Source organism: Falco biarmicus, chromosome 3 (genome assembly GCF_023638135.1).
Source record: "Falco biarmicus isolate bFalBia1 chromosome 3, bFalBia1.pri, whole genome shotgun sequence".
NCBI lineage: Eukaryota > Metazoa > Chordata > Aves > Falconiformes > Falconidae > Falco > Falco biarmicus.
In genome coordinates this window covers 93194167-93220331 of record NC_079290.1, presented here as the reverse complement: position 1 = coordinate 93220331, position 26165 = coordinate 93194167, and the positions used below count along the sequence as shown (strand labels likewise).

Here is a 26165-nt window from a genome sequence, read left to right as displayed (position 1 = left end):
CGCTTTAGAGAATCAGCACACTGGAGAAACAGTTTACCTGAGATTCACTTCCTCACAAGTCACTGCTGATGATTGATGCTAAAACATCAGCATCACAGATCTTTCCAGAGACAATTTACGTAGACATAATCACAGCAAGCTCTGGTGCAAGTAACAGCCTACTGCAGCATTTATCAACTACTTTACCCTAATTATAGTTATCTAGCTATTGCGAAAGTGGTTAGAAAATCTTACTCTCATTAACTCACTGTTTGTAACTGTTCTGACCTTTTATTTACAGAGATAAGACAGACTTGCACATTTTCTACTTTGCACAAAAGCAGAATGAAAATACATGAAAAGCTGTTAACATGTGTACAAATACCCAATGTAAACAATGCCTGCAACAATGCATTCTTACCCAACATACACTGTTTTCCTCCTTTTGAAAAAAGAACAAGTAGTATCAAATAGGCTTATCTTCTTAAATGGAAATGGCCCTAATAAGAAGAAACTATTAAAAACTACTAGCATTTGATTTAAGATATGCATTTTGGGCAGTAAAAGCTACTGCATAAATATTACTGCGTTATTAAGTTATTAAAAAATTTCTCCTCACTAGTTACTAGCCCATGCCAAAGGAAATTCCTCCCATCTTCAATTCATTTGTAAAAGCACTATCCCAGGAAGCAAATCCTGGATCTTGTTTTTTCCCAGGAGTAAATATTCCATCTGCACTTTCTAATTCTGTTGCTGGTATCTATCCACTGCAGTCATGAAAAGTGCAGGTCCCAAACTTGGCGCAGTCAACACCATCCCAAATAAAAAATAAAGACAACGGAATTGTATATTTATTATTGGCAGCCCTGGCAACATGAAAGACAAAACTCTCACCCAAAGATGATCATTTTATGTGATGTGATAATTTGGGAAAATGTAGTTACACATTAGAGCTACCTCACATTAAGAGCTTCAACAGCTTGACCACTATTTATGTAAAGGATAAGGCCAATAGAAATATTGTCACTTTATCCTTCAGCTATAATAATACAGACTAGCAGATGAAGAATACGTCAACATTAAGCATCAAGACTAGAGACTTTTGCTTTCAAAGCAGGAGAAACTGAACCTTCAACAGTGCTCAAGGACAGACTCTATAAAGACAAGTGACTGATAAAGATTCAAAATATTTTACCTAAAAAGAGTGTTGTAAGGAGGGAGTAGGTCACAGCAAAACTTCACTCCAAATATGTTAGAGAACATTTTGTCATGGCTAAGCAAACTTCAGAAACAGGAACTGTAACAAGAAAGAGGAGCAGGAAAAAGAAAATCACAGGACAGTTGAAGAGTGAACTTGGTATGCTGTACTTAGCTTACATAATTCCACTTAATTCCACAATAACACTTTTTTCTAGCAACACCAAATAAGGTTTTTCAGTAGCCTACTGCTTGCAGGAGGGACAGTGACATGAATCTCCTACTTAGAACACCTGGCCAAACCTCATTAAGAAGGGACATAGACCTCACACAAGCTCTCAGAAGCCTACTCAGTAGCAGTCTCCTCCTCCTCTTTTCTCTTAAAGGTCCTGAGGTGCTTGTCCTAAATGAAGATTGCAGTGACAGCTTTCTTTGGGATCACTGTATCCAAGAAGGCACAATGCACAGTTACAGCCTCCTACAAGGCTCCTCGCACCCCTGCACCAAAAGCTGATTTCAGCAAGACATAATTCAAGCTTCTGGATACAAGACCATGACTGCATTTTTGTTTTCAAATACAGCAAAATATACTCAACAATTCCAGACCACAGTTAAGAACAACATTATTTACTGACTCTTCCTTTGTTCCTTACCTCGGCTCCAACACATCCTAGAAGAACGTGCTGTATGAGCACGGGTCCCAAGTCACTCTGCCTGCAATGTGACTTCTCTCAATACTCGATCTAATCCCATCTAGAAAAGCTGGTGATATAGAAATTTCCCCTAATTAATCAACCTCAATGCTGCACAGCTGCTTCTTAGTTCTGACATTCTGTTTCTCTATGGGATTTATTAGCAGATGAACTATTTTTGCAGTTCGAAATAGGCATTTCTCTGTTTCAGGTCTCAAGTCCCTCTGTCTCCCTAGCTCTTAGTCTGAACCTAAATTCTTGTTTCTTATTTAGTAACAGTGCAGCTTCCATGACTCCACTCTCCCATTTTCTTTTGGAACCAGGCTGTGGGGTACAAATAAAGCTGTGGGACTGCTGGTAGCTCTGCTTTGCAAAGATTCTTCCAGCCTGCAAGTTTTTAAAGTCTATTTGCAAAAACAGGGAAGTGTTATAATGTTCTCCCAGTACATACTTTCCTAACAACAACAAAAAAATTCATGGTACGTACAAGTAAGTCCATTATCTTTTGCACGCAATTAACTTCTTACTAGACCCACACATGGTGCACTAGTAGTGCAAGTTTTGCAGTAAGTATGTGCTCAAATTACTTTATTTCACCAGTATTTGTAACTTTAAGGGGTTCCTAAGCTGCCTCCTTTCATCCTTCAAACATGCCAATCGGAAATAAATCTAGCCTACATTGTATCACAGTTCTTAACATACATATACACCACCCTGCTGGCATAATTTGCATGAAAATATATTTCCAATAATTACGATTTTCCTGAAATGTATCTAATGCTTTAGGCATGATACACACTGTTTAACATGAAATCACTAGTCACTCAACTTCATACATTGTTACTACAAGTCCTGAATCAATGGTAAGAATTTCTTCTTTTGTCTTTTGAAAATACGCAGTATCCTAAACTCCGTTATTTACTGATCAGATCCACCATCAGTTCATACGTGCACAAAGTAACAGACACTAGGTATTAATCCAATTACCCTGATGTTGGTTGATAAAACATGTTGTTCCATCTCAAAATCCCTCATGCTTTGGCAATGACAACAAACAGCATTAGAAACGAAGTGTTTTAGGCTTTGAAAATGGCAACTTTATTAACAGCAGCTTGTGTTGAGGTACTTAAACTCATTTTTCAGTAATTCAGAATTTTCTAAAAAAGCAGGGCAGCAGCAACTTACTTTATTATACATTGAACAAGAATTTCTGAAGTGATATAGATATAAAAATCTTCTTCAGAAGAATATTCTATTTGCTGTCCTCTGCAATGAAGTAAGATATGAAGGGAAAGTACACGCAGTTTCCAGAATCAGGTAACAAAATAAAAAAAGTTGTTACTCAAAAGACCTCTTCTTGCCCATTATTTTTGTCCAGAAAACATTGTCTCAAAATTGGCTGTAACAAGAAGTAGCCAATGTGCTCTTGATAAAACACTTCAAAAACTGAGCCCTTTAAAGTCACAATGCAGATAGTAAAGAAACCTAAACTATTTTTTTCTGTAGATTTCGCCAATGCTCTTTTAAAGTCTGTGGAAAGCCAGAGCTTCTTCCTAAAAAGAACCGTGGCTGAAATCTTCATTTAGGCAGAAATCACATGGCACTACAACTTGTTGAAGTCCACCCTCAAGAATAAAGGAACCGAGAATTACCTTCCACAAGCGCTAATTTCCTCCTCTACTGGCATTCAAGTCTTTCCCTCTGAGGAAATGTCAGATAAAATAATCTGTCAGCTTTCTACTGTTGCTACAAAAACATTGTAAGTAAGCTAACACGTACTGTTTTGCAGAGGAAGAACATATTTTTCTGTATCTTCCACCAGATATGGATACTGTATTGGCTTTTGGTGCCTCCTCACCCACCTGCTGTACTCTACTTTTAAGGTAACACTTCATCTGTCTAAAAGAGCAGCTCTTGGGAAAGTAAAAAAAATAAATCATCTCTCATGCCATCTCCTTCAGTTTCAGTTGCTTTTTATTCTTTTCCCTGTGTCTGTCCCTGGCTGAATCTGATACTGCTATTTGCAGTGCTTTTCCTAATCCCATATCATAGCTTGCTCTCCAAATAATGCCTTGAGGATTATTTTCCTCATCATTTTAAACTGTAACAGCGTATTAAACGCTTACTCATTTCTCTACGTTCAACACTGAAGTAATTTGTAAAATAACACCGGTTTTATTTTTTTTAAAAAAATTGAAAATCACTTTAATCTATGCAGCTGCTCATGGTACATTCACTGTTCACAAATAGGGTTTTTGCTATACAGGAAGTATTTTAAGTTAGGCCCAAACCTTTCTTTTTGCCTTAGTTAACACGTACAATTTCACTGACAAATCTCAAATAATTATTTCTATACCATATAGGCTGTACAGAATAAATGACTGTCTCGCCTCTCTGTTTATGAAATAGACCAATTCACTTAGGTGTGCATGGAGGATCAAGACTTAGCCATGCAATACACTGGCATCTATTTTCCCTTTCACTACGTCTTTTCACATTTAAGGTCAGTTTAAATATGCACTGTAAGTGTGAACGCTTCTAAACTTAAGAGCTGTTTTTCATATACAATATCTTGACATTACTGTCCTTTCTCCATTGAAAAAAACCCGATATCCACGCTAGCGCCACAAAACAAACGTAAAAATTCACATAAAATTATCTTCACGTTGCAACATCAGCATTATTACAGATTGCCTGCCCTGAGAAATGGTAGTCACAGCCCAGTGTCAGCAGCAGGGAACACTTCTCCTGCACAAGTAACGCCGGTCCGTTTCTCTGCACAAACAAATCCTCAAATTCAGGGAATGCTCAGCCAAGGTCTAGCACCTCGGTTTTCCAAATGTCTAGTCTTGGTAATCCCTGCCTACATAACACAGAAATAATTTATTTCGAAACAGGTTGCCAAATGCCAGGAACATGGCATTACGCTTCTTTTGCCACAGTGCAGTTACAGTAGCACCGAAATACAGAAGCATCTTTCGCTTTCAAGCTGGACTGGAAGTTCCAATTGGAATTCCTTTCTCCCTATACATTCGTCTTTACACCTGGCATTGTTACTGCACACCTACACTGCAGCCGAAGAATTTATGCTGCAAATTCCTTTCCAAGAATCCATCTGTTTCTTGGACAAGTTTTTTTAAAAAATCTTCTGAACTCAGGGTCTTCTTTAAAAAGTCTGCCTTTTTTTCAGGTGCTGGTAATTAATCTAGTCATCTGTTGGCAATGTCCAGTATCACCTGTAAAATTCAAAATAGCTAGTGGTTAACCTGAATATGTTTTAAACCATACCTTTAAAAAACAGATGTTTGCACGTTAAAGGTTTTTTGAGATAGTTTTTGATAGCATTTTTCATACCTTAGCACCGTAAAGTACAACCGGTGCTACTCAGCACAGGATTTAGTCTTATCTCTACAGTCACTCAAAAATTAATCTGAATTAATTGATACTGTTACTGTTACAGTGGTGCTACAGAAAAGATAATTGATTCTCTAATAAAACAAATGCAGAAATTCAGATGCAATCCAGAGCACTAATGATTTTGTAAAGGGATTTTCCGGAAACTGTGTCCAAACTGCTGTACTTTGTTAGGTAGCTCACGAGCCTGCATCTTCTGCACGTTGCTGCTTGACTAACACAAAGGTTCAGCTTCTTCCTTGCTATTTTTACTATTACCAATCCATCACCGATTAATTTAGACATTAATTTTAAGGCTATGATTTTCATTATACTGAGTGAGATTAGTCATGCCATCAATGTGAGAAAGATTTTTTTAATCTGAAATCACACAGTGAAGTGTTAAACATCTTTTAATAATTCCTTCAACTTTTTGTTCTTTTAAAAAGTGCTTTCCTCTTAAAATGTTTTGGCTTTTTTTGTTTTAAAAGGCATGTTAGTAATGCATGTAGTGTATTTCTGGGGAATGTTAAGATTTGTTTAGGTTTCTTTCCCTCTCAACAGATGAGGTCTTATAAAAAACCCTTCCTTGTTCTCCTAACTGTAATCCATGACAACAAACAAGGACCTTTGCTTCATATTCTGTTGAATCTGGAACTTGGCTCTGTTACTGTAAAGAACATAGCTAATACCTTCCTTTTCCAGAAAGTAGCAATGTTGTGAATTAAGCTGGTAAATGGATCTGCCTAAAAACAAATACATTCAAAAATGTTTTGGTTTTCAGCTGGTTTATTATGCAATCATACGCTTACATGATGCAAGTGGGAAAGAGAAGGAAAAATAAAAAGTAAGTGGAGATACAGCAGTGGTGAGTTTTTCTGGAATAACAAGAATGTGGAATTATGGTGAAAATTGCTGCAGCTCTGTCGCAGCAGGGTTTATATGGGTTTGTCATGAACACAAAGGAAATTTAACCCAGACAGGGACCCTCAACCTGAAAAAAAATCAGACGTGAGGAAGTTACCTGAAGCAATGCATTATTTTTGGAGATTAAAGACTAAATACTGAAGTTTACGCTCATGACAATAATCACAAATTGTATATAAATATTAAAGATAATGAACTGCATAATCAAGAATTCTTAAAGACTAATTAATTACATTTTATAGGATACTGGAAAGTGTATTAATTAAAACCTTCCAGTTTCTTGCTTGCATATGTTTGTCTTTTGCTCCTTGTTTTTGAAATGTCTTCAACTATACCAGGATGCTACCACAGTTTTGAAAAGTCCGTCTCCTTCAGAAGCCTTTCTACCTGAAGTCTTAATCATTTGTTTTATGACATGATTTTTTCACAGTAATCAAGTACAGTGCAGTGTCAAAACAAAAGATTAGGACTTTGTCTCTTCTGTGTATTCCTTAGCCTGACTGCATGTTTAAAGAAGTCTTGCTTTCTAACACCTAAAACAGAGGATGAGTAAAAATGAAACCACCCCAATGCAGAAGACAAAATAAAATTTTGCAAGGAGCCTATATTAGCACTCCCCATAAATGCAAGAAGGATTATGTGATTTTTTTCATTTTTGTGCTGTAGACACAATGTCATTTTAATTTGTCAACTCACATTCAAAAATAATTATTCAAGAGCTAGTTTGGAATCTCCATTCAGAGAGCTCTGTTTCAAAAACAAAACACAATGCATGACTGCTTCCAAACTAGAAAAGCATTTAAGTCAAGCCTCTTTATTTTTTTAAAAAATCCAAATATTCAGATGCCAATTTCTTAATTAAATTATTCTTGTCGCTTCCAGAACTCTATGACATCTCACTGGAGTGAGGAGAAAGGGAAGCAAAACAGACTCCGCCTCTTCAATCCTATAGGATAAAGTTACAGATGAACGTGAAATTTCATTTCAGTTCCCACTATACACAAACAGCCAGTGCTACTTTCAAAAAAGAAATCTGGGGGAGAACAGTTTTTCTTCTAAAGGATTTTGTATGCATCTGTGTGTATGTACCTTAGAGACACGCTGCTAACAGTACATTAATTTATAATGGGATGCTTTTTTTCCTACCTGTCAGTCTATGACGGGATAGGAAAGGTAGACTTTCGCAGACCAACTACTGCTAGAGCACAAATTTACTTTGCCTTTTTTTTCCCAGCTTAACACAAAGACAGCAACAGCCCTTTTGCTGAGTGCAATGTGTGTTTTAGAAGCAGTGCCATTAGCCATAACATAACTGTTTGAATCTGCCTCCTTACATCCTAAAGCACTGCTGCTGGTTCTCTCTTACACCTTCAAAGCTTTCCCTGTCTAAAGCAGGGCATCCAGTTTGCAGTCTACATCATCTTTCTGCACCTGCCCCCCCCCCCCCCCCCCCCCCCCCGCCCAAAAAAATAAAATCAGGTTCACCAGGGCTTCCGTTTCCCTCAGAGAGTTCTTCCAAGGCAGCGTATGTTTACAGCAGAATACTTATTACTGCTGTTTAAAATGTGACCATCATTTTTAGATAAGGGGGTATCTGGATACCATGAAGGATCCATTCACATTATCCAATTGACTTACTAATAGTTGGATGCAGCAACTGTGAATAGACTTCATTTTGAAGAAGGGTGATGTGTGTATTTATGTAAAAAGAGAGGGAAACTGAGAATTTAAAATGCTGCCACGAACTAGATAAGTTGCTCTAACGAAGTGGAATAAGTTCTTACTTAAAAAAAAATTAAGCCAAAAAAATAAAAAACCTTTAAAAAGTTGCAACCAAATTTAGATAAATTCAGTTTGACAGCTAAAAGTAGGAGAAATAAGATGGAAACCACTGACCGTGGAAGAAAGTATTGCAGTATTATTTGTAATTTTAATAAAATTAATTGAAAGTATTTTACTGCTGATTATTGGGGGAGAGGATTTACTTTGTGTTACACAGCAGTGACACAAACATAAAATTAAATTGCTGTGATTCTCTTCATCAAACAGTTTGGAGCCAGTTCTGAAGAATGAAAGTGGTAATATCCAGAATTAAAGAGAAATCCTTCAAGACTTTCCTAAAGTAACAGCTGACATTACAGTTCTGCTGACTTATTTTAAACAAGTGTCTATGGGATGGAAATGCTCGTATGGGTGGAGGTGGACAGACAGGACGAACAACTTCACAATGCAGCTTCCCAGAACAGATGGTTCTCTGAGGGGCTTCAGTTTTGAACTCCTGATATTTGCAAGGATTGGTAAGTTGAGCTACACTACTCTGTGTAAAGCTGTATCCCCTGCTGACACAGGCTTTAGATCTCAAAGACCCTAGACAGATCTTTATGAGGACTGAGGGCTTTCCGAGTTTGCTTTTGCCTTAATCCTTTTTCCAGCTATTTTAGCTCACATACACACCCTCCTCAAATAAATCTAAAGCTCCATCTTTCTTTGTACTACCTTGCGCCACGGGATTCTCCTTGCTTAAGCAGCCCACCACAAACATGAAAATGCTGTTGAACTCTGGGGACCAGACCTTTTTCTAACCTGGAAAACCCCAAAACACAATCATTGAACTTTTTGAAGTTTGCTTGGATTCCTCAAGTACTGCATGGTATAAACCCAAACACTATCCACATCACGTGTGCAGGTGTCTCTCCCTCTTTCTTTGAGATCAGAAGATTTCAAGTAACAAGAACTACCAGAAGTTTGTTAACTCTTTCCAAAGAAGGAAAAACTGAACAGACTGACTCTCCAGTCTGGGAAGAAGAATGAGGCTGAGGTATATGAAATGATGAGTAAGAAAATGAATAGGAAATATTTCCTATACTACCCGTAACAACAACAACAAAACGCAGGGGATATCTAGTGAAAAAAAAAATGTTTAAAAATAAAACCAAGTTGCAGAACATATTGCCACATCATACAGTGGAGGGATTAGATGAACTCATGACCTACATATCAATTATAGATTACTAAATACCGAGTGCAAACTGTAGCTCAGGAAACTCTTAAATTACAGCTTCCCAGTAACGAGAAGGGTATGCCAAAGGAAGAGTCACTCTCTGCTGTCCTGCAATTCTTTATCCATTCATTACTGTCATTTCAAAACAGGACACTACCTAGGTGGATCCTCAGGCTAGTCCAGTAGAATATCTTTTACGTCAAGAGCCACTCAGTATTTTTAAGCAGAAAGATGAGTATTAATACTTCATTGACAATAAGGTAAAGAAGCTTTATGGAAAAGCCAAGGCCACCAGCAGATCAAGTACTTCAACTGCAGAAGTAGTTTTTATGTTCCGTTTCATTCAGACCCGTGGCAATTTGCGAGTCAGGGTTACATAGATAGTTTGGAAAGTACAGATAACACCGAGATAACTACTTGTTAAATTTAAATGTTGTCAGCATTTTTCAAATTAAATCTTTTTTTTATCAGTAAGGCAGTTTTCATTAAATCAATGTTTCCCTGGGGGATGTAAATTCTCCGGAAAGTTTTATTTTCTCCCGTTCAACAAAATCATAAGACACTTTGTTGTTCATTGTCTGATCCAAGTTTGAACATCTCAACATGATATTTAAAGCAACTCAATGCACTCTGCTTTAATATAAGTTAAAGCCAATTTAACTTCCTTTTCCCACAAAAGTTCCAATTACTCCAAAGGTTACTCCAATCTCCTAAAGCCCCCACTCATTTCAGACGATCACAAGATCACAAGCCCTTCGATGCAATTCCTCTGTCATGCAGGCATGCCCTCCACCTGCCTGTGCAGGAAGCACAAGGCAGACAAAACTCTCGGTACATTCTGGGAGAAAAAACTTGGCCAAAGAGCCTCGTTCATTTGGGTAAATAATATATTGAGGCTCCTAAATGACAACACCCTGAAGATGATAACGCCAGTGGCGTAACGAAGGTTAAAGCATCAAAATTCCGCTCAACTTCAACATTCCCCAAAAAAGACAAGATGAGAATTTCTACTGTCAAATAGTTAATTTCACCAAGAAATTCCACCAAGAAAAAGCCCCACTGCCCTCTGTTGTTCCCCCCAAACCCAAACATTGACTCTTTGTCACAATTTCCCTGTGTTGGAAATTCTAAGCTTAGATTCTGCAGCCTGCTCTTTGCAGAAAGGCTTTCACTGAGGGCCCTGATGTTTGAAGGTTAATTTGCTTGCAGGAGGTCAAAGCAGAAGACACTTGAAAACATATAATGCTTAACACACAGGTAAAATCCAGATTACACCAGACGCCAGAAGGGAGATATTCCATACATACACAGCCTGCTATAGTCTCTAGACTTAACAGGCTCATTGGAATTCAACCAATTCAACCATACCCTCCATATAATAGGCGATATTCAGGCAATCGCATAGCTAGGATCCCAATGCCAGAGACCTGTGGTAATGCAAAAGCCTTGCCTTCCAAATGAAAACAAACCAAACCACACACACACACACATTTCCATAAGAATACGTTAAAAATACCAGCATAACTAAGGCAGCATAGTTTAACACAACGATAGGAGGTATTTTTCTTTTAATATGGGCACTGGAGCCAGTTCAAGCCGTTCCTGCTCTTTGGACCCTCCCCCCAACATCAGCACAGGAGTCTTCTAGCTACACAGTGAACAACTCCGGGAAACAGATCCTGCTTTAAAATGTCCCAATAAAGAAAAAAGAACAAAAACCAAACCCCAAATTGTTTTCCAGTATCGTGTTGCAGCATTATTGCTTCAAAGCTTTGCCATGCACAGGGGCAGGAAAGAGCAGCCAGGCACAGGAGAACAACTTTTTTGGTTTTTTGGCACCCGTGCTAACTCACGCCAACATAACATCAGCTTTAGCTGTGGTCTGATGGAACAAAATGAAGGCTCACAGATGCTTACAGGTAAGGTTTGTGTTGCCGGTAAATGATAAAACTATCACTGAAACAGGCAGTCATCATTTCACTGTCTCTCTTCCCCATCCCTTCTATCAATTAGAGGGATACTGCAGTCCTGAAGAATCAGATTAATTACTTTACTCAATGGAAAGCTAGTAATTCCAGGGAATAATTGTGTTATTTTTCCTTCTATTCTTTTTTTTTTTTGTTTTGTTTTTATCAGCTAACAGGCATCAGAAAGGTCTCTAATTACTTTGAAACCAAGAGCTTTGATGGTAACTAGAGGACGAAACCAAAAGCTCTCCTTCAAATGGGTCCAGTTCAGAGACCTTGTTTGCTTTGATGACCTTCGCAGGCATCAGATGGAGCTCCCACTGAAGATAGCTAGCTCCTCCCTGGGATTGCAAGGATTAAACTCCTCCACTTGATGTGATTTGACAAACCCAACGACTGTAGGAAGAAATGGCACCACTCAGTGATAATCAAACATAACCGTCCTTGTGCAGATACCACGGTGTCCAAAGCCTTCTTGTAGCGGGTCACAGAACATCTTGTCCCCCTGCCCCAATACACTGTCTTACAGCCTGTTTGTATCTTCCCTCCTCTCCTCTCTTCCTCCCCACAATCAACTGCCTCCTAATAACTGAGCCCATTAAAGATTAACTAAATTATTAAGTACTACAACGTTCCTACCCATTCAGCAAATAAAACCAAAGCCTTAGGAAGGTCATTTCATCCCATCACCCAGTCATTTCTCCAGCCTTCCTGTAAGGGAAGTTTCAGGATAAAGTATCTCCGCCACAGCCCCGCTCTCCCCACCCCCAGGGTGTCCCAGTCCCTTCCCTTGGGAATAGCGCTGCCATTCATATAGCGCTGATCTCAGAGGGAAAGGATTCAGGAACCTTTTACCCCCTGTACCCTCACCTGGTGTAAAACTCCCCAGCTCTCCGAACTGCCTCACCAACAGATCGCCTCTGCAGCAGCATCCACGGGAGGCAGGAGACGGTGGTTTGGGATGGGTGGAAAAGGAAACCACAGTCGCCACTCAGCTCAGCTTATAAACTGTGATGGAAATGCACCTTGAAGCTGTCCATCCCCACCTCCTATTGTCTGGATAGGTGGGTCCAGCCCCCAGTAACTGAGGACCTTTTCAGACCAGGAGTCTCCTGACTCATGAGTCATCCTGCATTTTGCTGGGTAGTTAACTCTACGTTGGCTTTCTCAAATCAGCTGAATGAGTCTGGTGGGGTTTTTTTAGTGCTGGTTATCAGAAAGAAAACTAACAACTGCACCCAGAGAATAAGAAATAAACCGAACTACACCAAACAGAAAGCCAAATTTAAAGGAGAAAATACAAGAATGTTTCAGGTACTACAAATGGGCTAGAACAAAGTTCAGCTAGCTCTTGCTCAACCTGCTTTTTAAATTTACTTTTCCCACTCTATCCTTCTCCTCATCTAGCCACTAATCAAATTTACTTTACCTCAAATTTGTTCTGACTTCCTTTCCTGCTCTTTTTAACTCCCCTGGACAGACACACAATGTGGAAATGAATAAGATCAATTTAGTCAGAGTTGCTTTCCCCTGCTCACTTCAATGGTCTTTTCACTCCTCTTCAACCCTATCGACACCTTCCAAAGATTCAGGGTCCAAATTTGTTTCTTCCATTACATTTTGGGAACAAATCCTTTATGATTCAGTTTGTTCAGCTCATTCTGGGTATACTCTTCCCTGTTGCACCAAAGAGGTACTTTAACAAGAACGAATAAACTCGGAGGCATGGGAGCAGCAGAATGGATTCACTGGAGGAAAAAAAACCCGAACAAACAAACAATACTAAGACCATCACAGTTTTTAATCCTGGTTCAAATCAAGGTTTTCTGCTCCCTTGAATCTTAGATTTTAACAGCAGCTGCATCCTACATGTTAAGGAAAGGCCCATTTTCACTGGTTGGTATTGCTCAGTCAAAATGGTAAATAGGATCTTTTAATCAAATTCAGCAGGTTTTGCTGAACAGGATGATATATCACTCACATTTATTAGTGTGATGATAAAGGTGTGAAAAGATGTATCTGATTTTTTTATTCAGCCAAGAAATGTGCAGTTCTTAATCCTAAAAGAATTAACAAAACTCTGAATATCCAAGGGTTTATCTACTTACAAGAATTTGTACTTGTATGCAAACTAAAATTTAACTACAGTGTATGAAGCTTACCTTTCTGATTGCTTATTTTATTATTATTTAATTAAAAATAGGTTACGCACTTACAATACTTGGTTGGGTTTTGTTATTTTTTTTTACTTAACATGATAATATAAATTCTTCTGAGAAAGTTATCAGTAACAAGGAACTAAACTTGGTTTTGTGTTTATGCTTCAAGATTTTGGAAGTAAAACATCTTAACCCATACCTATTGTTTTATTTAGACAAGAATATATATTAGACATTGATTTTTGAAATCCAAAATGTTTTCTTAACTTTTAATAAGTTAATTAATTGAGACGGTTGAATAAACTGAAATGAAGAAAGTATCTCTGTGAATCTATAAAAAGTTTGCTACCACTGCCTAATGGATTAGGTACCTAAAACTCAGGTTTACTTAAGCTCAGCGTATGACTGATTACATTATGTAGTTCTCTGGCAGCAAAATATTTTGTAGCATTTTATACTTCTCTGTAGTTTTCTGTACCTTGGCAGGTTATAGAAAGTTCAGCCTTTAATATAGGTATCATATTTATGTATGTTTTTCAATAAAAATACTTATTTAAAAATATACCTAGCCATATCATCACATATTCAGATTTTTATATTGATCTGTATCTTATTTGCTAATCTAGCATAGTATTTTTAATTTCATTTTCTGCCAAGAAGAGATTTCTCTAAATTCCTCAGATGCAGTTTTCTTACGCTACCCGAGTTACTATATCTGTTAAATGTTATTACTTCACTGCCTAAGCCTCTCTCTCCAGAGAAAGAGAAGAAGTTATAGTAGTAAACATTAGCTAAATTAAACTCAGACCAAATTCTAAATTTAAAAAACAGATTCAGCCAATTTTTCAGACTAGCAGTGGGGAACTGCTAATGCACAACAGCTGGGGACAGCTATTTAAATCTAGGAAACGAACAACTTAATTAGGGAAGTATGTTAAGGAACATGACAAGCCACAAGTACAGTATGTGAGGATTCATTCAGATAACCATTTTCAGATCTGAGAATCAACATACGCTCCTTACACATATTATGGTGAAGTGTATCTGATACATGCACACCTCTGTAACTGCTTCTGGCCTAAAAATCTACATACATGCATGTTTCAGCCATGAAAAAAAATTTATTGAATATATCTTAAAATTGTCTGGAAAAACAGAGTCTAAAGGATGGTTTGCCTGAGTATGCATTTCCCACATACGCAGAAGTTGCAGGATTGGCATTGCGTGCTTTTAGGAAACAGAAGTGGGTATCCTACTACTTAGCAAGGCACTGGCATTTACTTTATTGTGAACTGTTTCCAAAAAGCCTCTCCTTAATGGTGCATCCAGGTACTATGGATCTAAGACAACAGTATGTGCTTTCGTATTTAAAGATTAGTGTGAGAGCAAAGGGTCAAAGATAAATTTATTTAGTTTTAACTATTGAGTTTTACATTTAGTGGTGTGGTTCAATCACACCAACACAGTTTGTGAGATATTTTGCTGACTACCAACAATGCTAACACATGAAAATCAGCAGAAACAGATCTTACAGTGACACCAGAGGAAACCTAAAAAACCCATTCAGCTTGGCACCTGCCAAACAACTTGAAATCCTGCTGGGAAGCACTTAAGTTACATAGGTGATCCAAAAAGATTTAAAATACAGCATGAGAAGGAAAAGGGTAGAAAGGACTGGAGGAACAATAAAGAGTACACTCTGAAAATAACATTGTTTAAAAGGCAGCCCTGCATCCCTTGCTGTGTTCAGCTCTCAAGGTGGAAGAAGAATAGATGGTGGGGTTTTTTTAGTAAGAGCTTAAGGAAATAATGATTGAGAATAAGGATTCAAGCAGAAGGGAAGAAGGAACACTGTCTCTTAAAGAAGCCAAGTAAAAAGAAGGTGAGGATTAGGATACAACGAAGGCTACAAAGGTTCCATGTAGAAAGTGCTGTACAGCAGTAGTTTGATCAAAAAGACAAGCAGGTGGCTTTTAGCACTGTGTGCAATAACAAATTTTAAAGTGACTTGGAGGAGAAGGTGGGAATAAAATGGCCAAATGGAAAAGGAAGAAAAACCCTGCGGATGAGGAAGTGGGCTACAGCACTGCAAGCACAGCTCAGCAGTACCGTGGTTTGAGAATCTAGATGCTAGCTCCTGGCTAAACTCAGTCAAGATTCACAAAGGACCAAAGATGTGCTTAAGCTCCAGTGAAGACTGCGGTCTAGTGGATCCATGCTCAGACTACAAGGAACACTCAGATTTTACTGAGGTCTACGCAAAACTGCTCAATGTATGTATAAAAATGATTTAAGCAATTCTGAAAAAATTAAATGAGGAAAAGGCTATTTTGAGAAACAGCACTATGCTATCACTTTTTCACTCAGGCTAAACAAGAATTATTCCTACAGTGGAACCGGACAGCACTGAAATTATCATCATCTTTAAGTACTGCCTTCCAGAAAGGCATCATTTTTCTCAAGAAAAGCAGCTGGATATTTTGACGTATCGTTATGGTGGTGGCATATATTCTTCTGAACACCTCCTCCCACAGCAGCCGGTCTAAGGTCTGAACTTGAGTTCTTGACTTAAGGGAACGTTTTGCATTATTTGCTTTGCAGTACAATCCGTACTGTGATTCCTAGCTTAAGGATGTAGAGCAGGTGTAACCAGGTAGATGGACAACTATATTTCATCAAATTTCTCCACAGTCTGGCACTGGCGGAGATTTGAGTACTTCCCAGTAATCTTTACTGCCTTCTTTATTTTATTATTATGAAGCCTTTTTGAGCACTAGTCCTCCGCAGCATCGACTGCATTTTGAGAACACAGTATTCTTGAGAGGGTTTCTCAGATTCCAAGACACTTGGGAAGACTAGAAGAAAACACATTGTTAAAGACAAAACAATTACATGAAGAAAGGAATTATCCTTGGAAAAGAAATGGAGGAGTAAGATTCAGAAGCCTTATGAAGTGTCTGACTGAACCTCCAGGACAAAACAATTTTTCATACCACTGAAAAAATGACAGCGCCTTGCAAGCAAGCTTTTGCCACCTCACCATGTACATATGTTACCACTGGGACCCAGATGGACTTTCTTTGAGAGGATGTTTAAACGCAAGAGCAGAAATGAAGCAGGTACTAAGTGCTAGCAGTGAAAAAGCAATCTAGTACTGTGATTTGCTCCTAGAGGAGGTCACTGACCTGCCTCGGACAGCACCACAATTACAAAGCATTTACAAGTCAATTTATTCCTTTGGAAAGCCAAACAGCAGAGTGTGAAAGAGCTTCCTCAACACTGTTTTGTTTTCTATGGAAAAATTAGAAAAATATGAGAGTAAGGGACAACACAAAGACCAGTTACAGCCAGATGTTGAAGCTGGAAATTCATCTGCCATTGAATGAACAGAAGCCCTTTAATGGCAGCTTTCAGGAAAGTCTTATTCACTGGGTGACCTGCTACCTGCTCATCCTCGCTTCCTCCCTTTAAGAATCTTTTTTTTTTTTTTTAAAAAAAAAAAAAAAAAAGGACAACTTTTCTTGAAGTTTCCTTCTGTTCCTTCTCTCCCACCTCTGTGCTGGCACAGTTGTGGTGCAGATGCACATTGTACCCATTCGGAAAACTATTTCTGCTGAAAAGCAGACCAGGGTAATATTTATGTTTTAGCTGAATTTCTGAACCTGGTTCACATTCAGCCATAAAAACAGATGAGCCAGCACAATGGAAGAAAGTGCACTGGGAAAAAAAATCCCAAAAAACCAAATGTTGTCTCCTCCCCCCACTCTATTCCTGCTGCTGTACTGACTTGATATATATGAAACCTACAGGCTAACACTCAGATGGGGAAACACTAGTTTTATATCAAGGGAGTAGAGAAATATAGGGAGGCTAAAGGCTGACATCACCCCCATCCCTATATAAACCCCAAAAGAACCTGATCATCATTATCCTCTGCAGTCTTCCAAAGAGCAGTAAAGCACAAGGCAAATCAAAAGACCACCTGGTTTCTTTTCAGGCCTAGCAGCTCGTCCCCCACATAGACAGCAAAGGATGTCACAAGAAAATGGGGCTCCCTACAATGAACTCCTGTTCCACACAGTTCCTCGTTCCTCTACTTTAGGAGAAAGTAACCTAAACATCAAGCCAAGGAGATTGTTGTGCTGGACACTGTCCGCAGAGATACGCCCAGGCACGCTTCAAATGCAGAGTACAGCTGCTGTTCCGTAAGGCTATCAGAGAGGTAAACTGAGGGAGGGCTGCCTCTGGCTTACCATTTCTAAGCATCACCCTGATCTTGCTCATTCTGGGGCAGTCCACATCAGTCCTTTATGATGCTTTGTTTCTCATACCAGGGAAGTTTTTAGATATACGTCAGTTCACAACAAAGGATGAGAAAATCATGTGTCTGAAACATTAACTAGTATACCCCTAGAACTGTATCTCCAAACAATTGTTCCGGGCATTTTTAAAGCAGGCTTATTTCTGGCAATACCAACGTGCAGGACTGAGACACACAGATCACTTGTGGTTGTTTGAAAACTGCCTGCAGATATCAGGAGTTGCTAAGCTATTCTCAGAGTCAGCAAGGTACTACCAAAATGTACCAAGTCCAAAACGCATGAAGTTCTTTCGATGTATGGCATAATCAAGATATTCCTGAGAAACATCTGTGCTGTGGTGTTCTTGAGAATCTGAATGGAAAAAATTACACATAAGATAGCTGAGAACGGTAGGGCTGGTTATGTAAAATGTGCTTCTTTGCAGGGGGCAGAGGCCCTGAGGTGGAAGGTGATTTAAAAGAAAAATTCCTCCCTCAGTGGTGACACCAGTTTTTGGCATTTTGTTGGGGACATGTGTGGTGGTGTGCTCCTATAAATGTTCTGACATCTAAGCCTTTCCATCATTAACAGCTTTAAATTAGGTCTTGATCATCACAATTTGAAGTCCACCAAGGCAGAAAACTCCTAGTCATATAAGGCCATTTTTTGTGTGGTCAAGTAGTTTCCAAAATGGAAACTAAAAGGAATTGGTAAGGAAGATTAGGAAAAGATTAGAAACTGAGAAAAATCCTCTGGTTTTATTTCCATATATCTACTAACAAATACACCTCCCAAAGAGAAGATTTGACTGTTAGAGGAGGTGCAGAGGGCAAGCACTGCTGCAGCTGACAGTGAATACACATTTCTGAGTTTACGTGTAAATTAGCACTATGTTCCACAAGGAAAAGAGCAGTCTACTGTCTGATGTTACTGTCAGCATTCTCAGAACTTTTTACCAGGACAAAGAGACCTTTCTCTTTCCATACAGTTGGTTTCCAATCGCTCAGCCCAATTACAAAATCTTGTGTTGTTATAAAGTAGGCACCAGAGGGAGACCTGCACTTTAGTTCAACTATGAAATAATGTTGGCAGGAGTCATTCAAATATGGATAATCAAAGCCTCTTGGTCAATACATCCTAGGTGGTTCCAGGTGAAACTGTGGCTAACGGGAGCACTCAGAGAGGGACCGGTGTTGGCAGTCTTCTCTTTTTTAATGGCCCAAAAACCTTAAGAGTGCTCCACGAAGAAAAGCAGGTTCCCAAATTTCAATCTGTAGATGAGCACACCTCAACCAGTTTGCCACCCGTGGCCCCAGCTTATCATCACATCCCGCTGACGGTTCCCACTTCTCAAATCTTCTGGCTGAGCTGCGTATGTAAGAACTCCCTAAACATGTCAGTCAAAATAAGCTAGATCAGCTTAAGTAATTTAAATAACAAATCTTTCCTAACATGGCTCAATTTGACCGAATTGGATTAGGGACAGCTCCCATGAGCAGCTCAGCCAGCAGAGCAGAGTGGGCAGTAACCCCAGGTAGAGGGCAGTGAAGAATGCGTTGGGGTGCACCTGCTCCTCAATCGACAGAGCTACTGTTGAAGGAGGACTATAAATATATATATATTGTAAGCAAGTTGCTATTGTTTTCTAAGCCTGATAGGGAGAGAGCAAAAGAAGCTATATGGACGGGAAATATATTATTCTCTTAAAAACAGGTAGTCTTAAGTTCAAGTGGGGAAAGGCAAGGGGCAATGGCTTCTAGGAAGCAGACAAGAGCCCACAAGACTGATCCCCTGCACATGGAGTCCAGCATACTAACTGGAATCCATGTAGGTAAAGGAAAATAAAACTGTTAATATGAATGATAGCTGTTTTAGTATGGAAAAAAACTACTGACTCCTTACCTATACAGCTGGATACAAGGTTTATACTTTTGATAACCAAAACAGTTATTGATGGGAACACAGAAATGCTCATTAGAAGCACTCCCCCTACCTCATATTTTTTTTTACTATCCAGAGGGCAAAAAACATCAAAACAAATCCTCAGCTCCTCATATGCATTCCAAGTTAAGAAAATTATTGAACAACAAAGAATACAGAGCAAGTTCTAGAAAAAAATTGTAATTTGACTGCTCTCATGATAAAACAGGCAGTCATAGTCAATAAATTTCTAGAACATTTGGTTTTTATGAAAGTTTCAGATTGGCATTTTTAAGTAGATACAACTCAAGTTTTTAATGAACAAATTCATTCTAGGTGCTCCCAACTAAAAATACAAAAATGTTGGTGTTTCAGCTACAAAGTTGATATACGTTTAATATAGTTTTGCATGCTACTGTAAAGATACTTCTTTATAGGGAGTTGGTAGCGAAATAATGCCAAATTTAAAGTCTCCTTACCGTGGCAGTCTCTTTCAGAAGTTATACCACCTCCAAAGTTGCCAGCAGCTTTTGAAATACAACTGAACTGTCCAACGCTTTTCCAGAGCGGCTTAAAGCAATACTCATGGGGTTGCCAAAATTTAAACAGAACCTGCTCTTGGAGAAAACCTGGCCTCAAATTAACCCTATTAAACAAAACGGGGGAGGGAGGGGGGGAAGAAAAAGTTGGGGGTTGTGAGGGAGGAGAATTTTCAGATGAATAAACTCCCTAAACTGACTGAAATCCGGAGTGCCGGTGTTGGTAGAGGGAACACCCAGCTGAGAAGGCGGGGGAAAGCAGGGTATCAGCGTACATTGCCTTGGAAATATGTGGGAATCTCTAGTCCTTAAGAGTAAGGACAAACAGAAGAACCTAAACATGTCAGTGCCAGAGGTTTTGCTTGTGGCTTATGCTTCTCTCCTGGGAGCACCCAAGGGGAAGGACCCCTTCCCACTGAATTAATCCGAAAGGGTAGATTAGCTGTGCACCTTCTAGTCCTCTTTTAATTACAACTGCAAACAGTTTTCTTCCCGGACCACAGGACCCATGATCCAGTCTATGCACAAATTAGATACAAATAAAGAGAATTAAAAACTCACAGGCAACCATAAATTTGTCATTTCCTCAATCTATTGTTTTCGAATTTGTGATGTAAATAGCCATCTTTTTACAATGTGGTATAAATTCTATAAAGAAAAAAAAAAAAAAAAGATGCTCAGGCATACCCCTTGCCCTGGGGAGCTCACAATCATCTTCTTTGCAGGGGTACAAAAGTTTTATCAGATTTATCAACTATATATGACAAAGGGACTAACCTAAATATTGTTTCTTTACATGCACATTCCTTCATCAGGCAAGCAAAAGCAATTATCTCAATTTGGTGGGAGCTGAACTTGAAATGTTTTTGTTTTTTTTTTTTTGTGGTAACACATATACGTTGCCAGTTAACTGTATCATGGAGCAGATTGGCTATAGTTTCGATTATACTGCATCACTTTTTTTTTTTTTTCTTTCTATCAAACAGTTTTTCTACAAAGTGTAAAATTAGTTATTTAAAAAGTTATGGTCAACTACAAAAACGTGCCCTACTATAAGGAAGGTTTGTGTGCGTGGCTACACTTCCTAGTTCATTTCCACGCAGAATATTCAAAGGTATTCTGTGCTGTTCTCAGCCTGCCACCAAATCATCAAGCTAGTTATCACGAAATTTAGTACACCATGCTTGCCTTCCATTTTCCATCGAATCCATTAGCATGGGTGCAGGGAAGTGGTAGAAAGGAGAAGGAAAATGTTAGGCCTGACCAAATTTCACCATTTAGATACATACAGCGACTACACTCAGTGATTGCAAAAGTGGAAAAGAAACAAAAACTGCATTCTGTGCAATTCATAGTTATTTTTCCTATTTGGGTCATGTTTTCCTAAAATGTGTGAGCAGCTAAAGCCACATTACAAAGAAGGGCATGGTAATTAAAGAGGTAAGATGCTTGTTTTCTTCCCAAAGGATGCAGTACACACTTACGTACGTACACAGGGTAAGCATAAACTCTATAGCATGTCCCAAAGAAATAATTTAGAATTTAGATACACAACATGCAATCTTGAGGCATACCACAAAACAAAATTCCGAGATTGCCACAAAGAACTACCTAGATACATAAGCCTGTCTACTAAATGATGCTTATTTTTAAAGTTAAAATGGATTTTCCTTGACATACCATTTCCCATCATACGTCTTTGAAAAGTGAGATACTTAAATTCTAAGATAAGCAAAGGTCTTGAAAACAGCATATTATTCCTTCAAATATTTTTCAATAAGATCTTAATTATATTACTAACACATCTTTTGAGAATCTTAACCTGCAAGACCTAATTTAGGCACAACTTTAATCTTAGAAAGCACTACAGTAATTTGGGGACCTCTATCAAAGCAAACAAAATCACCATTCAAACCAGAAAAACCTGGAATTCAGGAAATCTAATCAAAGATTTTCTGATAAAGATTTTAGATGCTCCAGTCAAACGTCTGAAAGGAATCCAGACAACACTGAACTCACATTCTGCTGTAAAACTGCCATTAAACCAGAATAATTTTTTTAAAACCACAGAGGTGTTCAAGAACAAACTTCTGGAAAACTGTATCTGTGCCATTCATGGAAAGTAGGATTTTATATAGAGCCTTAACTTTCTTTCCCCCTTGATCATCACAACCTTCACTCCACATACAACTCCTGCTTTTTTGCCCACCTTTAGCGCTTCTCGACTTTACCAAAACCATTTGAATGTGGCAGATAGCGACAAGAGGCAAAAATCTACATCTGAACTGTTAAAACCAATACAGAAATTGCACAAAATAAACAAAACCTGCAGCATAAAGGGATTCTGACACGTTCACCTCTACATTCATCAAAGAGAAAGACCTACTTAGTCTTTTTCACACTGTTTGTGAAGTAAGTTGAAGACTAAGCTCAATAGCTGTGACATGGTTAAAAATAGCTGTACAGCTTAAGCACAGCAACTCATACTGCTCCACAGGAAGAATTATTCTCCTGGTCAAAATATTTGCCTTTTCAATGAGCTGAACTTTCAGGTCATCTGTTAACAATGTAGATTCTTTCCTGTCTAGAAGAACTTTATTGTCTCTCCTTTAACAAATAGCAGGGTATTGTTCCCAGCTGGTTGCTAATTCACACAATTACCACGTAAAGATCTTTCAAAATGCTATACAGAAGATGCATGTATTGCTTGGATAATCACATCTTTTGATTTAATAAATCTCATACTAAATTCCTCTGTAATGTGAAATAAAATGTAAACCCATCTTTATTTTATCTTATCTTCTCCCCACATCCCCAGCCCTCCCATTCCCTTCTCTTTTCAGCCTTCCCTTCAAAAATACAGACGCACATTACAACTGAGAACAGGGTGCTTTTGGTGCTGAAAACACTTTTGCCAGAATTTGCAGATGACCTGTGTGAGTGAGATTTAGTTTGCCTTCCTGTATAACAGATAATTTTATTCCAAAATTCCCGCATCAGGTCATCATATTGTACTTGAACTAAAGGCGTCTTTTTGGGAAAATTCACAGCTTTTTATTGCTGACATGTCCAGAACATCATTAAATAAATTGTTTTGATAGATAACTACGTTCAGTTTTGATTTTTTTATATTTCTAGAAGAAATACACCCAAGTTCAGCTTTCATCTCCTGTATTTTGACATACCATTGCCTACTACACCTAAAGGACGGCTCCTTCGGAAATCTTTGCCCCATATAAGTACTTACAGGACACCGGTCACTTCCTGAACTTCCCTTTGCTAAACTAAATAGACTGAGCTTCTCCAGGCTCTGCATACACATCAGCGTTCGTTCACTCACTTGTTTTTAAGGTTTTTAATTGCCCTTGACATGTTTTTCTGAATCTTTTAAAGTTTATCTGGGTTTTGGGTATTTTTTGCATCTTCAGCTCAAACAGAATGTGATTTTCTAACATCTCATTACAGCTATAGAGCAAAACAAAAACACACCTAATTCCGCCTGAGATTCCCTATATCCATACCAAGGGACTGCACTGCATTTTAGCTGCTGTGTTGTATCACTGAATGACTTCTTTCCAAAGTGCTACTCTCCATCCCACATGTATGATCTTACTGTCCAGACAGCTACATTTAGCTGTATTAACATACATTGAAATGATCCCCGTTCACTAAGTACAGACCATCCTTAGCACTTACTAATCCATCAATTTTTTGCATGTATGCATTTTACCACAGATTATGTTCTATTTTCCTCCAGATCATTATCTAAATCCTCAAAGCAATGGGCTGTGAAAAACATCTATAAAATCCCAACATGATCGTCCTTCATCTATTACTGCTTTATGATCTGTCAATTAGCCAGTGTGAAATGTATTTAATATGGGCCATATTGACTTAGCAAAGAGCTAGGTTTAAAAAAATCAGAATACCGTGCAGTCCTGCATCAGGTGCCTTATGAAAGATTACTATACCTACACGATTATCTTTATCAATCAAAAACTTTCAACCTCAGCATAAAGAAATAAAGAGACAAGTTCTAGTCATCACGAACAGCTGATCAAGCAGTGACTCTGCTTTCCTCAATTTTCTGCTAAGAAAGTCTCATTCCAGCCTTTCCAAAGTTCTTTCTGTGATCACTACCAACTTGTCCTGTCCAGTATTTATGTTCTATCCTGGCACGTTCTATCTCATGTACACTTCTATGACAATTAAAATTAAACCAAAACAAAATGCAAACCCCAATACCTTAGATATCTTCAGTTAGCTGGGGTTTTTTTGTTTGTTTTAAATCCTGATTCTTGTAGACTAAAGAAAAAAAATTCATTTGCTCCTACCAGAATAAAGAAATATTTTTTTAAGTCACTGTAAACCGTGAACACAACATGCAGATTTTGGCCAGAGAGCAACAGTACTTTGACTCACAGCATATTTTTTAAAGAGTCATAGAATAACACTTTTTGCAGTATTACTTCCCAACTATTATTGTCCCTATCTAGTAGACGCATGCGGTTACTAGCGTTTTTTTGCTCTCAATAAATAAGATAATTTTCGTATTGTTCTTAACCCCACTGACACAAACTTTATTAGTGTCTATATAGTCTACTACGAATGGTCTTTTTGTTGTGACAGCTCACAGCCACTACTGCTTATGGCGTTTTCTCTGAATCTTCATTCATTTGAACCTTCACCTCTGCCTCACTATGCTATGGCAGTGTCATACCTATCCCTAATGACTTTTCATTGCAAGAATTACAAGTCCCCTGGGTAACCTTTATTTTTAAGTAATATAACTTTGAGACAAAATTGTTTTCTTTGTGTTTCCAGTAAAATCTGTATTAGACTATTTTTAGGAAATCATACATTTAGAAAAAGTGATTATCTATTATTGGCAAGGCCTGTACTGATTAGAGTAGGTTCAAATAAGGAACAATAATTATCAGTGCTGATTGTTTTTGTGGAAGTGATCTTGTATTTAATTTCATTTTGGTCAAAGAGTAAAACTGAACAGAACAGAATTTCTTATTCTCAGAAAAGTATGATAAATGACCTGCACGTATTTGAAATGCCAGGAAAATTTTATTAATGATCACCTAATATAATCACTCTGAAATAACAATGCATAGTTCCTTTGCATCTAGACATCTAAAAAAAGATTCCTCTGTCACATAAACCCCAGGAAAATGTGCCTTTATCTCTATAAAAGGACCATACAGAACATTCTGAGGCAACTTTATATCCTTAAGCATACACTCTGTTTAGTTGCTTTTACCTTACAAATAATCAAAAATAGAATGCAACATTTTAATCCTTGCTTTCTGGGTGTAAAAAGACCCCAGTGCCTACGCCATGCTAGCTGTTAAAAAAAAATGTCAGAATTGAACCACAGAGGAAAAATGGAAGGGGCAATAGCGGCTTGATTTTATAATTTGTTTCTGGTCTTAATACGAGGTGGCACTCAATAAAAACTGGCACAGTGGAAATCTGTTTGACTTGGTAATTTTCACATAAGTAGTCTAAAGTGTTCATTGTTTGTTTTTGGTTTTAAACACTTCGGTGGCAAGTAAATAACATTGAATGTATTGACTGACTTTCCAGATGATGACCAACAATGTTTTTTAAACTGACTGTAGTTTTGTTTTGTACTTTGAAATTATTTACTTAATAATTTGGATTTTTTTTTAAACTAAATGAAGCATAATGGCTGGCAATGCCATTAAATTGTACTGGTTTAAAAGCAAAGTATAGCTTTTAAACTTACTGCTATATGCACCTGTTAAAACAATGAGTCACCTGAACATACAATCATGCAATCTTAATTTTTGTGTGCTACATCCCTGAAATAACCAATATTTTAACCTATTTTATGTTTTCAAACTGCATACAAATATAGACTACATTTGTAATAAGTATATTAAATCTTTCCAATAAAAGGAAATTGTGTTCAAAATGCTGAATACATAATCTAGGTTTTTTATCATCATATTTAACATTTAGAAATAATACATATCTTAATTATTAGCTACACCTAAATAATTGTCAGAATATTTTTGCTTAATATAAGTAAAATTAGGGGCCAACACACATAGGGAA

General features: G+C 38.0%; 1 protein-coding gene across 3 annotated transcripts in view; it reads right to left on the bottom strand.

The window, feature by feature from the left end:
* Window positions 1-26165, bottom strand: part of CDYL (chromodomain Y like) — a 110780-nt gene that overhangs the window by 69606 nt on the left and 15009 nt on the right. The window lies entirely within an intron of this gene.